Below are 15,079 nucleotides of genomic sequence, written 5' to 3'. Positions count from 1 at the left end.
TGGTCATGTAAACATCGGGTCAGTTTTGATACCATTGCTCTTTACAAAAGGTGTTATAGCATAGCCTGGACAGACAGACATACAGCTGCATGTAAATGCACAGGTGTGCAGAAGAATGTGAAATATTCAGAGATCATTATCACTCATGACAGTAAGATGCAACTGCTTGCTTGCTTATTGGCATTTTCCTCTTTCCTTCTTAATGTTTTTCTGTATCACAATAGAAAGGTTTTCAATTTATCCTTATTGCACAGCCAGCTATAATGTTTAAAACACCAGTCACTGCTAAATTTTGCTGCAGTAGAGTGGAGTGTTTCAGAAAACAGTGAGAAGAATCTGAAAGCGGTGTGGCTTCATTTAAGTTGTAGTTGTGTATTTAGGGCAAATGGGAAGTTTGGGGAAGAAGAAAATTGAGTAAAATTAATAATTTTTAAAAGCAAAGAGCTCTAGTGAGCTCCAGGATGCAGAATGGGGCTTGTCTGTGTCAGATGTGGGGTCCAGTCTGGTTTTATCTTTTAGCCTCTGTAAACCCAAGGAAAGGGCAGAACATGTGTGTGGGGGAAACCGTGGTCCCCAGGCTGACAAGTTTTTAGTGGCCTAAGTTGAACGTTTGCCACTCATTCACGTCGATTCCTGGTCATCTGGTGGCCTGCAGTTCTGTCCTCTGCCGTCCTAGTGATCCTGTATTTAGCCAGCATGTGGAGGATGAGGGCACCGGCACATCAGCCCCGGTGATGTCCCCGTCCTATGGTGTCAGTCCGTCCCATCGCCATGCCAATGGAGAAGCTGGGGCCATGGCCCAGCCATGCCAGGAAGAAGAGACCAGCTCCTGACTGGTGGTCCAAAGAAGAAGGGAGATTTGATGACTGTTAGGGGGCTCCACAAAACTGAAGGCGCGTGAAGGCATTTCATGATTCTCCGTTGCCTTGACTCTCGCGATCGTTAGGGCTGTGTCAGGAGAGGGTGTGATTCAGTTCCTTCCCGTGCTGTAGATGGCACGGCCATCTGGGTTCTGCCAGCGTGGGAGTCCTCTTTGGACTGGGGCAGCCATGTTTCCCTCTAGTTGCAGTTTGTGGGCCACTCTCCTTTTCTCACGGGAAGAAGCAACAACCCACTGAAGAGCTTTTCTAAAACCAACCAGGAAATAAAGATGAGATTCACAGCTGGTCCTCTCTCCCTGTATGTAACTGTTTCCTGTTCCACGTCTCTCTCTCCCTGCTGTCTTCTGAGTCTCTCCTCTTTTGCCTCCTCTGCTGCTTATCTCACTGCACATTTCAGTGTCTCCACAGACAGATCTCTCTCACAGATCTCTCATTTCTTTTGTTTCCTCTTTCTGGTCCTACCACTTAGAATTTTATGATCCATTCCATGCTCGCCTTTCTTTCCCCCTCAGGAGCACAAATTACTGTAATTAGAGTTTTTTACTGGAGATAGGAAGAAAAAGTACTTAGGCCAAGAAACACGGTGCTCATGAATGTGTCAGAATCTAGAATTTAGTATCACCGTGACCTGCCTGTCCTCAGAAGCTTTTCTAAGTAGTGCGTGTTACTCCAGTGCTGGAGAGCCCGTGGGCAGGGTGAGCTGCCTGTCCCGTGACCTGGCTAATCTCCTGTTTTGCAAGTGACTGAGCGGCAGAGTGAGTGCTGGAGGAATCATTGCTTTTCTTTATTTGCGTCCCGAGGTGCTATGTTTTCCTATATTCTGTGGTTTACACAGTAATTATCATGGGGCTGGGTTAATGAGATACTTTAATACCTTTAATGTGTGAATTAAATTTTACACTGTTTTCTCCCTTTTACTCCTGGAGCCATGGGCTCCTGGGCTCTATAGCCGAACTGCATACATCTGTCAGCCGGGTTTTTCATTAGACACTTTGTAACAGGTTTCATGAGAGGATTTACAAGTGATTCCTGCACTTCATTAGCTGTCTTTTCCTGTAAATTGCCAAAAGGGTAATAAATATACATGATCCAAAGAGAATAATTTTTTAAGGTTTCAGATTTGTTAACTGCACACACACAGCCCCAAACACAAATGCATGCATGCAGACATGCACACATAGAGCCACACACACACACACACACACACACACACATTTTCTCCCCAGGATATTAAACTTCTTTTTATTTAATTGGCAAAATTTGTTAAGACTCTGCTGCACCGAGGGATGAGATAGGCAAACAGTTTCTACTGTGAGTTTGTTGGTTTTTTGTTTGTTTGTTTGTTTTGTGTTCCCTAAGCTGATCTGCTTTTTAGCTTACTGCTATGATCTATATATTAAGGAGATAAAGATTTGAAGAACAGTCCATTTGTGTCCCAGCCAGCTAGGACAGGAACATGTTTCACTTTCCTTAAATGCCTCTTTAAGAGACAGTGCCTGTGGTAGGTGCGCTGAAATGTGTCGTGTGGTGGTTCGTTGAACAGTGCTCGCTTAGTGTGCCAACCAACCCGAGTGCTTTGCACCTCTGCCCCTTGCCATTTTTGCACCTCTGTTCCTGATTTCCTCTTCCACGCTGCGGTAGATGCTGCCTCAAATCTCTTCTGTTTTCTCAGCTCCCTTTTTCTCCAAAGAGACAACTGCCATCAGTACTAGTTATTCAACAAAGGGACTTTGCAGCTGGATGTGGGCTGCCAGAGGGCCAGGATAGCTCTGAGTCCCCCGGTTGTGGGTCATCTGAGAAGCACTGAACTGTGCTTACTGTTGTCATGATTTCCCGCATAGAAGGGAAGCTGCACGTGGTTGTTTTTGATAGGAACTGTGCACTGGTAAGTGCAGAGTTTTGGAGCGAGAGGTCAGGAGATGGAGCAGCACAGCACCCATGCTGGAGGGTGGAGGACAGGGTAGTCCCTCCCCAGATATTTTACTCTCTATCTTCCTCAACTGGGAAGCCTCTCGGGCTCCCAAGATGACTCATGTTTTTGTAACTGTGTACATTTTTTTTCCAAAGAGGATTGAAGTAATTGACGGAGTGTTATTACCTCCTTATTTATGAGGTGCCAGCTATTAGTTGTTTCCTTTAAGTTTTGCATTGGAACTGCTCCCCAAAAGTTCCTGCCCACATCACACATCACATCTTCTGCTGAGCATGAGGCTTCTCTCACCAGGATGAAACAGGTCCTGAGGCTGCTGGACTTTTGGTGCTGCCAGAACCTGGTCTCCTACTGAGACGCTCTGCACCCAAGTATCCCACAGGGTTTCATAAATTATGTTCATTGAACTTTTGTAGAAGGAATGAATGAATGTATTAAATTCAGCCCGATCACTCAACATGAAGTCAAAAGAAAATATATAAAACTAGCTCCAAGTGTTAATAAATGAACAATTAATTAACTTTCCTGAGGGCCTCCCTGGTGGCACAGTGGTTGAGCGCTGGGTTGCGAAGCTGCCCACAGCCTCTGCAGCGCCGGTTCGATCTCCTGCCGCCCGCTGCTCCCCTCAGCAGTGCATTTCGTCACTCTGCCTGTTCTGCTCTCCGCTCTGGCTCTGGTGAGTTCTCTCACCCTCCCGCGCTTCTGGCTGTGCCCAGTGCTTGTATAAATAAATAAATCTTTTTTTTTTTTTTTTTTAAAAAAAAAGCTTTCCTGATTTTTTTCTCAGTGCAGTTTGGAGGAGGTTCTGTTTGGGATGTTGAGGGCTTACTATGCAAACGGGGGGACGATGCAAATATAAGGTGTGATAACAATAGTTTGGGCTATTTTGTTCACCACTGTTTTGGGGTTTTTTTTAGTTTATTTATTTATATATATTACATCACTGTTCATTTTTAAACAATGTTTGCTTCACCTCCCCGCCCCCCGTCAGGTAGTCCCCATAGAATTTCCTCCACCATTGCACCGGTGCACCATCACCACAGTCCCCTGTGCTCCTCCCTCCCTCCCTCTGATCCCTCTCCCTCCTCCTCCCCTGCAGGATGTCTCTGATTTATAATTGTCTGTTTTTGTTTTGTTTTGTTGTGTTTTGTGTTGTTATTATTTTTTCCCCTGATGTCTTATTTGGTTCCCCTGTATTCCTCCTATAAGTGAAACCTTCCAATATTTTTCTTTTTCCTCCTGACTTATTTCACTGAGCATAATTCCTTCTAGCTCCATCCATGTTGCTGCTAATGGCATGAGTTTATCTTTTTTTGGTTGCTGAATAGTATTCCGTTGTGTATATACCACATCTTCTTGATCCATTTTGGGCATTTGGGTTGTTTCCAGGTTTTACCTATTATAAATAGTGCTGCAATAAACATAGGGGTACAGGTGTTCTTTTGAATCAGTGTTTTTGTGTCCTTTGGGTAGATCCCTAGGAGTGGAATTGCTGGGTCATTTCCTATTTTTAGGCTGAGAAGAGCCAAGTTAGCTGTCACTTTGTGTTACTCAGCCCTTGTGCTTTCTTTAAAAATTAAGGGAGATATACTAAATTATTTATTACAAAGTGGGATAACACAAAACATCAGGAAAAAAAAACCTCACTCCATTATTCATAATTTGTATCATGGAGTTTTCAGGGGATTTCATGCTTCCTGGACTTAGGACCCTAGTTTTATTCACTGGTACTAACTTGGTCCTAGTATGGGGGTATGGGGGTGCTGCTGATAAAGTCAGTGTCGCTTTCTGATGTGGATCACTCCAAAACTTAAGAGCTTCACTGGAATTGTTCAGTGGTAGTGGGGAGCTGCTGTGCAACTGGGGACCTCCCCTCCTTTGATGGTGGCTTTTAGAAGCAGTTCTGAGCTAAAGGACTGTGAATCATCATGGCTGTGGAACCAGTGTCCTTCCCCTCAATGGTGGCTGTCCTCCTGTATCAGTTTGAGCAGGCATTTTATTTTCCACAGAGCCTTTGAACAAATTGCTGCCCAACAGTGTTTGACTCTGATTTATATGTATGGGGTTTGTGGACAGAGGCTATGACACTTTTTCTCTCGGGGTCATAGAGGCGTTGAGGGCCAGTGGGCCATCTGCTTGTGTCCAAGAGGTGAAGGTTATGGGCTTCCTGGTTATTGTTCCTCATTTCACAAAGTCAGACTAATTTTGTCTGCCATGCGAAAGTCGGAAGGAGTTAACCTTTTCAGTTAAGTGTACTCAGGAAGCTGGAACTTGATTCTTGGGTGAAATAACCATGAAAGGAATGTGCCTTTTGATTTGGAAATCAGATAAGAATGACTGGAAAATTTAGGGGAAGTCCCAGTAACAGGTGTAGACAAAAGATCTGTTATGGACACCAAGTTTATCAGGTGTGTGAAATCTTGATGGAAACTGCAAAGGGAAAAATGTACAGAAAGACTCTTTGTTGAAAGCAACTAAAAGTGCGTTCAAATTGGAGATCTAATTTTCTGTGAGAGGTTCATCCAAATAAAACCTGATTGTGGGTAAACGGTAAATTAACTGGAAAAATACTCTGGCTTTTATTGAAATTGTTTTTCCCTTTTCTCCTGCACATACACCATTTCCCAGGAGCTCACTGTGGCTGGGTCTCCTCCCAAGTCATCAGGTGGCTCCTGGTGAAAGATGCTTGTGATCCCCCATGGTTCTACTGAAGTGTCACATGTGTCACTTGTAGTCCATGACAACAGCTCCATTTCTCTCTCAAAGTAGTTTTATTTCATTTTTAAAAATTAAAACATAGTAAGTAAAACAGACATTTTTTGGGGGGATGTTCGGTTCCTTGTGTTTTATCACTCTTATTGCAAGCTACCCATTTTGTGGAAATCTATGCCAATTTTAAAATCAGACCATGGGTTGTCCTTTGTTGGACATGTAGCTTGAAAATATTTTCTCCCAGTGCATAGCTTGTTTTCATTCTCTCTCTCTTTTTTTTGGAAGAAAATTTAAAATTTTTATGAAGTCCACTTATTATTTCCTTTTATGGCTCATGCGTTCAGTATCAGAATTTCTAATAATTCTTCATCTAACCCAAAGTCACAGGATTTTCCCCTGTGTTTACTTCTGAAAACTTTCTAGTCTTATGGTGTACATTGAGATCCGGCATCCATTGTGAGTTAATTTTGCCCAAAATGTGAGGGTGAGGCTGAGGTTCTTTTACATATGGAAGTCCAGTTATTTCAGCACCTCATTGAAAAGACTATCCTTTCTCTATTTTAGTTCACTTGGAAGTTTTGTCAGAAAGCTGGTAGTTGTATTTATGTAAGCTTCTTTCTGGACTTTGTTCTGTTTCAGCCTTTATCCTGGCACCAATAACCACATTGTTTCATCTTCACTTTATAGTAAATCTGAAAACTCAGGCAGTGTGAGTCCTCCACTTTTATTCTTTACCAGAAACTTTTGGCTGTCCTAGTTCCTTTATCTTTTTGTACGACTTTTAGAATGAGCTTATCTATATCTTTGAAAGATCCTGCTTGGATTTTAATTGGAATTATGTTTATTAATTTGGAGAGAATGGACATCTTTATTAGGTTGAGTTTTCTATTGCACGTACACTGCTTCTCTAGACTTACATAGGTCACTTTTCATTTCATTCCTTTGTTGTATTTTTCAGCATATAGATCCTACACATGTTTGCATATTTTGTTAAATTTATAGCAGAGTATGTATTTTTTCAACATAGCTACTATAAATGATGCTGTTTTTAAAATTTCAGTCCCAAGTATTCATTGTTTGTGTGAATTAGTATGATTTGACCATATAGTGACCTTGATAAAGAAATTATTTAGAGCTAGGAGTTAGTTTTGTAGATTACCTGGGAATGTCTGTAATAACATAACCATGGGTTATGAATTGACTGTTTGTTTGTTTTTTTACCATAGAAACATTTTATTATCTTTTATGAGACTTCTTCTGTCATATTTTTTTCCCTGTGACATTCAAAGAAGATAAATTTCAATAAAAAATAGGGGTGTGTGTTAATTGACTGCTTTTTCTCTTCTTTTTTTTCTGCTTTTGTCTCTGATTACTGCCTTTTTTTTTTTTAAAGATTTATTTATTTGTTTGTTTGTTTATTTACTTATTTATACAAGCACTGGGTACAGTCAGAAGCGCGGGAGGGTGAGAGAATTCAGCAAAGCCAGAGCGGAGAACAGAACAGGCAGACTGACGAAGTACACTGCTGAGGGGAGCAGCGGGTGGCAGGAGAGGTCTGCGCGCCATGTGGGACCCTCCTCCGGTGGCCGGGGAGCAGCCGGGGATCGAACCGGCGCTGCAGAGGCTGCGGGCAGCTTCGCAACCGAGTGCTCAACCGCTGTGCCACGGGGGAGGCCCTCTGATTACTGCCTTTTATTTCTTTACTGTTATTTGTATGGGGTTTGTTTTTCTTTTCCTATTTTTCTCGGGTAGAAGCTTAGATTACTGATTTGAGACCCTTCTTTTCTTTTAATTCTATAGCTATACTTTTTAAAAAATTATTATTATTTTTTAAAGATTTATTTATTTATTTATACAAGCACTGGGCACAGTCAGAAGCGCGGGAGGGTGAGAGAATTCACCAGAGTCAGAGCAGGGAGCAGAGCAGGCAGAAGGACCCAAGTACACTGCTGAGGGGAGCAGCGGGCGGCAGGAGAGGTCTGCGCGCCATGCGGGACCCCCACCCGGTGGCCGGGGAACTGGCGCTGCAGAGGCCGCGGGCAGCTTTGCAGCCCAGCGCTCAACCACTGCGCCACAGGGGAGGCCCTCTATAGCTATACTTTTAATTATTTTGGCTATAGTCCACAAACTTTGATTTTCATTTTTGTTCACTTCAAAGTATTTTTTACTTTCTTTTGAGGACTCAGTGATTATTATGTAGTCCAAATCTGCTTTAAGCTAGCTCAAGATTAAAAATCACTCAGACTTAATTCCTGTATTTGTTTTATAATATTTTCACATTTTGTGCTTTGACTAGTAAGTAGCAATAACTGAACTTATCAGGGAGATGGGTGACGCATGGTTACTGATGATGTAAAATTTATTAACAGGTGGGGACTGGCCATGAAAGCAGCGGCTTATGCTCTGTGTTCTAAGGTTGCAGCCCCTGGAACCGTGCCTGCATGTGGTGGGCACATGCTGGATGTTGTGGGCTGGATACCATGTGTGTTCTCGGGTGCTGTGCTTATATATTGAGCACAGTTTCACTTTCTTTTCCGTACCCACTCTGGTTCTTTGGTTCATCTGAACTACTTTGCTGTGTAAGCTAATTTGTAACATGACCACATTTTCAAGTTATTGTTATACTTTTATTTAGGCTTCAATTATTATTCTTATTTTAAATGAAAGCAGTCCCCCCCCCCCAATTCTCTGATTGTGTAAACGTATCTTTCCTCTACTATTGAAACATACGTTGTTACTGTGTACTACTTTGTAAAGATTTTAAGTTACCTTTAAACGGACAGGTACTGGACCATCCAGCAGAGACTTGATTATAACAATAGAGCAGAAAGTTTTTGTTGGCAGCTTCATCCACCCCTAATGCGTTGACAGTGCAGAATTGTATTCATGTGCTTCAAGGGCCTGTTTGTCTCAGGAAACCCTGAGGGAGAGAGTTGGGTCTTTTGACCCCTCTCTGATTTACCTGCACAGAGCTCTGATCTTCAGAGGGAACTATGTCTCTCCTCCAGTTGATGCCACTCTTGTTAAAACCAAGAATCATTTCCTGAATACAACATTTTGTATGTCTTACATCTTTCCTCACCCTTCCTGAAGTAAGGTGTGGTCACAGATGAGAAGAGTTGTGGCAGTTAGACCATTATCCTGTAGAGAAGGTTGTCTAGGAAGTAAGTTACCTGTTAAAAGTTTTTAATACTTTACAGCTACGCCCCTTTCCCAACCTGTTCTGTTTTGTGGCATTTATATTTTGAGATTCCACTTCCCAACATGTGGCAGTTGGCTCAAGAAATTCCCCCTCCACTGTCTTCCTGCTCTGGATTCTGTAGCCTGAGGCAGATGTGCCAGCATCCCGAGGACAATCCTACAAAGCTCTGCGCTCTCCTTAGAGGAAAACGGGCCTTCCAGGCTGCACGAGTGAGGTTTATCCAGGTCTAAGAATGACATGTAGGCCAGGGTCTATACTAAATTAAACCACATTCACAAAGGATGAGCGTGTGAGAGGAGACTCCTGCCCCGCCCTCCCTGTGAATCCACTCCAAAGTGCTAAAAATAGCCCCACAGCAAACGGCCAGAAAGTTGTGTAGGACATCCATTGTGTGTTCTTTCTCCTTGCCTGCTTCGTTGCTTTCTTTTTTTAATCTGTAAGCTACACTTTGGCATTCTTATTTTTTTTTCCCCAGGGAAAGATTCATTTACTTGAAAAAACACAATTCTTTCCATACAGACCAATATTCAAAATCTATAAATAGTTTCTAGGGGTGGGGGAGGGAAGGACTTATTACAGGGTTATTTTTCTACCTCCACATAAACGCTTAAACTCCATGTGCCAGAAATGGCTTTTTAATATTAAACATTGGAGAAAATATGAGTCTGTACATTTAAATATTTTCTTGTAAGTAAAGGTGATTGTTCAGATTCACCCAACTGTTTCCAAGTCTGTTGCAGTGTGGGTGTCTTTGAGTCTCATATCCTGTGGTTTAGAGTAGTATAGGCTCCAAACGGCTTTCATTTAATTCCTCCTTCAGTTGGCTTTCTTGACATAACAGAAAAGCTACCGGATAACTATAATAATAGTTATTATTATATAAATAATATAGTAATAACAATAATAAAACAGAGGAGTAAAGCCCTAAGTAACAGTATCCATAACCTTCCTGACCAGAGTTATGATTTTAACCTTTAAAATAAATCATTTCCTTTCTGTGCATACCGTTAGCATAATGTTCTAAGGCGCTCTTTGGTCATTGACATAAACATAAAAATTCCAGTAGTATTAATCTGTAGTCCTGAGAATTTCTTCCCTTCACACTGAATAATTGAATAACCTTGGGTGGTGATTTTATAACCCTAGTACTAGCTTTATGTTGATCCCAATTGCCTTATTTATGGATTTGAAATTCCTAAATTTCATATTGGATAGGCATGAGCCTGAGGAGAATTAATAATACAATAGTACAGGTAGTAATAGAGGAAACCCAACTGTGAAGTGACTTGAACACCAACAGAACATTGAAGCGAGGACAAATGTGTGGGACCAGCCTCAAGAGTTCTCCAGGCTCCACCGTAGAGATAGGTGTAACTTCTACCAAGAGTCAGACAGTGTGGTCATTTCCTTTTTTGTGGGAGGCCAGGGCTAGTGTAGAGAGACTGGGCCCAGGGCTTCTTGGTCCACATGGTAGAGCTGATGGGGCTGGGAGGGTAACCTGGTAGGAGGGAGAGAAAAGCAGATGAGCTTCTTCAGAACTTTTGGACCCTGTGTCCTGGCTTTGGCTTCCCCTCCCTGAAGGCCCATCTGGACCCCCTCCAGCTCCCTCACATACCACCTGCTGGTGTGCTATGTCAGTGCCTGCAGAGCAGGGCCAGAGCCTCAGTGTCCATATCACATTTGGACATGTCCTAGATATGTACTTGCTAGATTTCTACAATATGTTCTATTGCCTGATTCATGCTTCCTGAGACACTTCACATTCTGTGTATTTGATCTTCCCAGTGCTGGTGAAGGAATTATTACCAGTATTCTACCAATGAGAAAAATGAGACCTTGCAGGGCTTCCCAGCTTGTATTCAGTGTCTTCAGAGTAAGCAGCGGTCCTAGGGCCTGCCTGCTTCTGCTCCCCCTGGATAGGTGGGTACCTGCCATGAATGCTAGTCTCTTCCTAAAGGCTGAGGGACTGGCCTCCAGCTCCGGGCAAGGGGAGATGCAGTCCAGGGTGCTCCCTAAGCCTTATAAAGCCTTTAGATTAGGAAAGCAACGTTATGAAGGGTCCTGAAAGCCATAAAATTCCAAACATGGAAATGATTGCTTTGTTACATAAAGTATTCATTCCAGCATTAAATAATAAAATAAACTCCTGACACAGAGAATGGAAACCATCACCGTTAGCTGGTCTGTTTACTCTGAGCTGCTCCTGCCATGGGGGTGGCTGCATGGCACATATCTTACTCCTGGGGATCATTCATCACCTGGAGACCACATGGTTCCCCACAATTTTGCATCCTTTCCACATGTCCATGGGCTGATGGCTCTGCCCAGACTCCCAGTGGGGCCCAATTTACCAGATGAGGCTGAGATGGTAGCAGAAGAACTGTGGGGTCACCTTCACTTTGGCTGGACTGACTTTTCCTTCACTTTGCTAAGACTCAGGGTTTTCCTTGAAACTCTGGGCTATAATTAAGAGAAGAATTCTCCCTTTGCGGGGCGAGGTGGGGGGAAGAAGAATTATCTCTATTATCTCAAGTGTGTTACTGAAACCTGTACCAGTGGGTTTGCTTTATTGCATTTTCATTTTAAACTTATGACTTGCCTGTAAATCTCCCTCTTTCTGTGGAATAGAACACACAATCATTTAAATTTCTACTGCTGAAATGTTAAGTCTTATGTGGGACTTCTTTGAGGTTAATAATATAAATAACATTTTTTATAAAGTAGAAAGTGTGTCAAAAGAGTCCTTTTATTTTCTCTTCACTGAAGTTTAAATTTCTGCATTTACTTTTCTGTTGTGCATTCTTATTCCTAATATGAAATGGGAGCTAAAAGAGAGGGTATCTTGAGTATTGCCACATGGAAAATATGCTGGTTGGAACTTTATATGGAAAATGCTCAAGTAAGGGATCCCATGGCCTGAGTCTTTAATGTTAGTAACTGCTTTTCAAGGAGCAAATTCCTGTAGACACACATCTAAGAATCACTCCCAGGGGAGCCTGTGTCCAGGGCACTAAGCAGCGGAATCCTTAAATGCTCTTTGAGCTTCCAGGTTGAAAAAATGCTAATTAGCCTCCTGTAAACCATGTAGAATGGTAGATATTAAATAAAACTGTGCTTAGAAATGTGACATGGAAGGGTGGTCCCTCCCTTTGTATCCTCTCGACCTGAATTTACAGACTATGTGCTCATTAGAGACCTGAGGAGGGGCGGAGAGAGGAGGGGCAGCCAATTGAGCCTTCAGTCCAGCTGACTTAAAAAGAAGGAGACTTCGCTGTCTGTTTCCATGGTGACACCGTGGCATTGGTTGTAGGTCACACTGCTGACAGAAACCAAGCAGCCATTCTGGGTGGGCGGTGGAATTGCAAACCCAGCCAGCTCCCTCCCTCCCTCCCTCCCTCCCTGTCCATCAATTATCTGTGATCTACCTATCATCTCTGTCATCTGTCTTTGTTTTATATTAGCACAGAAACCCTCATTGTTTACTTTAGAATAGGGATCGAACATTAGCGTTCCCACTAGAAAGTTTGATTTTATGAATTTGCAGTAAGAGTCTGTGAGAGCTCATCTGCTGGACCTCTGTCTACTCAGTGCCCAATAGTTCCAGCGTTAGAAATAACTGAATTTTCTCCATGGAAAAGGACATGTCCCAGGGCATTTTCAGCCCTGATGTCTTGGACACATGGATGAACCTGGTCCCTTTGTCACAGAGCAACTCTGGTGAGTGACGCAGCAGCCAAGTGGGTCTTTCCCACTTGAAGAATGGAATCATGTTGATTTTTCTCACATGGCCACTACACAGTTAAATAACTGCCATGTTCTCCCTGATTACAAATGCAGCTTCTGCACAGTCATTTTTGAAGCCACTGTGTGACATTTGTGTTGTTGGCTTATGTGACTGAATTCATCAACACACAGTCCTGGTTTGTGAAACAGCAGGGTCAGGACTCAGTTCTGTAGGACGTGACCATGAAGCTGTCACTACCTGGTTTTGAGGATAAGCCACAAGTATGTGTTACAGAAATAAACCATCAACCCTCCAAGGCCTGGCGAGGAAAGGACCAGTGTGATTTGTGTGGAGGGAGCCCACAGGCAAGGCCAGGGGAGTGAGAAGTAGGCAGTGAGGTTGTCCCTGAATGGAGGGTGTCCAGGCAGGGCTGAGAGCTGGGCAGGCATCCAGGTGTCAAGAGTACTGATCATGCTATAAGCTAGAGGGGAAGATTCAAGGTTTGGGTTCAAGGGGCAAATTTTATACTTGGACAGTTTGTGTTTTGTTTTCAGAGCTGGGGCCCAATTTTCCTGTGTGATCAGTTGCTATAAGGATTAAGAGAGGTTATTTCAGACACACGGGCAAGGTCAGCACGCTTTTCTGTAAAGGGCCAGGAAGTAAAGGTCTCTGGCAGTGTGTTCCACTGTCTGTGCTGTGCTTGCAGGTAACATGGCCCGGTGCTGGTAAAACTATGTAAAAAACAAGCTTGAGCTGAATTTATGGTTGGGGAGACATGATGTAAAGATGGTGCATGGGATGTGGGAATTATCTGATAAGTAGTGACTTTCTGTCCCGTCTCTAGGCTTCACGAGATGATAGTGACCTGGGATTTTTTAAAACCATGTCTGGAAATTCCCATTGTGGTGATTGTTTAGCACAGTTTATCAGAGGCACTAAAGAAAACATCTGCTTGGAAGTACTCTGCCCACCTCTGATCATGGCTGTGGAACACTCGAGGCTAGGCATCTGAGCAGCGGACCCTGTCAGGTGCACACTGACGTGGTCCCCTTTAAAGAGGAGTTGTTTTGGGCCTTCCCATTGACACAGCTGGTTGAGCACCGCGTTGTGAAGCTGTCCACAGTCTCTGCAGCACAGGTTCGATTCCTGGCTGACCAGGAAGAAACCCACATGGTGAGGCAGACTTCTCCTGTCTCGCCCACTGCTCCCCTCAGCAGTGTCTTTGGGCCATCTGCCTGTTTTGTTCCCCACTCTGTCTCTAGTGAATTCTCTCACCCTCCCTTGCCTCTGACTGTACCCCTGTTCTTGTATAAATAAATAAATCTTAAAAAAAAATAAAGAGGAGTTGTTTCATGGGAGGCAAATGTTTCTTTGCCTTTAGGCCCTAAGGTCTTAACATGTGGAGCTTCCCAAAGTAGACAGTGAAGAGGTCCCTTTGAAGTTGGCTTATCCCAATACTTAAGAGAGGAAACTTGCCCCCATACTTAAATGTCCAGCTGAGAAATTTCAAAAACTTGAATTTGGGGTGTAGAACAGACTGTGAAATCGGGTTTGCTTTCCGAGGGCTTAGACTCAATTGTGCAAAGCAGTCATGAGACCAGATAGGGGCATGAGAGGAGCTGGCTGAGAAGGCAGGGCTGCTGGAAGTAAACACCAGTGACAGTGGGGCCCTCGCCCCCCACTCCCACCCCCAGTACTCAGGCAGCCACATATGAGGCCAGCATTGTATTTGTGGCTCCACAAATACACCCTCACTGGTGCTTTCCTTTTTCTGGGTCCTTGATTTCATGTTCATCGGAATATTCCCCAGGTGCAGGAAGCTGACTGTGGTTTGAATTTTTATAATCTGAGCATCATCGAAAATATATCGACAGGTTACACATTAAATGAAAACAGACTTCCCCAGTAGTTCTATTATTTTTAATTATAGCCTAAGAAGGAACTGGTGGAGAAGGGCAGTGCATCTCTCTGGGAGGCTGGTGGCAGCTGCCTTGTCTAGGGCCACCAGGGGTTCCCAGGGGCTGAGAGAAGGCCTGGGAGGGCCTTTCTGTCTTGCCATCTAAGAGCAGAAAGCACCTTTCTGTGAGCAAGAGTGGCGATCTCAGCCCATCCCCGGACTGCTTCCTTTTTCTATTCATCCCATCAAGTGGTTGTTGAAATGAAGATTCTGTGCTCTGTTCACCATTGACTACTGCACCCAACTGCAGAGCTGCTAGGCTTCTGGGTTTCATTTCTTCTGGATTTGTTTTACTGTGTTTCCTCAAAACAGCTGTTCTCTTTCTCATGAAGTCACAAGCTGTGTAGTGGGCTAAGGAAACTGGGAGGCGTATGGTAGGGCGGTGGCTTCGTAGCCAGCATCCTGATGCAGCCACACTCTCCTGTTTCCCTGCTACATCCCAGGGTGTACACGTGAGGGGTTTTTTTGGTTGTTGAGATTCGGGAGCTCTCAGTATGCTGATATGGAACAGCCTGAGTGCTGAGCGGGAATGGGTGTGGCGGGCGGGGGCTGGGCGGGGTTTCCCATTGGCGATGAGGCTCGTGTGCAGTGTCCTGCCAGCAAGTCCAGCATCAGAAATGCTCATCAGCCAGCAGCAGGACATATTTTCCATAATCTTGTTGTCTACAGTTCT

At 43.7% G+C, this 15,079-nt stretch overlaps 1 protein-coding gene across 2 annotated transcripts in view; it reads left to right on the top strand.

The window, feature by feature from the left end:
* The window catches only part of DIP2C (disco interacting protein 2 homolog C), a 343,245-nt gene that overhangs the window by 186,171 nt on the left and 141,995 nt on the right, over positions 1 to 15,079 (top strand). The gene's annotated exons all lie outside the window — the stretch shown is intronic.

The sequence above is a fragment of the Talpa occidentalis genome, unplaced genomic scaffold (assembly GCF_014898055.3).
Source record: "Talpa occidentalis isolate TD23 unplaced genomic scaffold, MPIMG_talOcc4v2.1 talOcc4.14, whole genome shotgun sequence".
Classification (NCBI taxonomy): Eukaryota; Metazoa; Chordata; class Mammalia; order Eulipotyphla; family Talpidae; genus Talpa; species Talpa occidentalis.
This window is presented reverse-complemented; position numbering and strand designations above follow the sequence as displayed.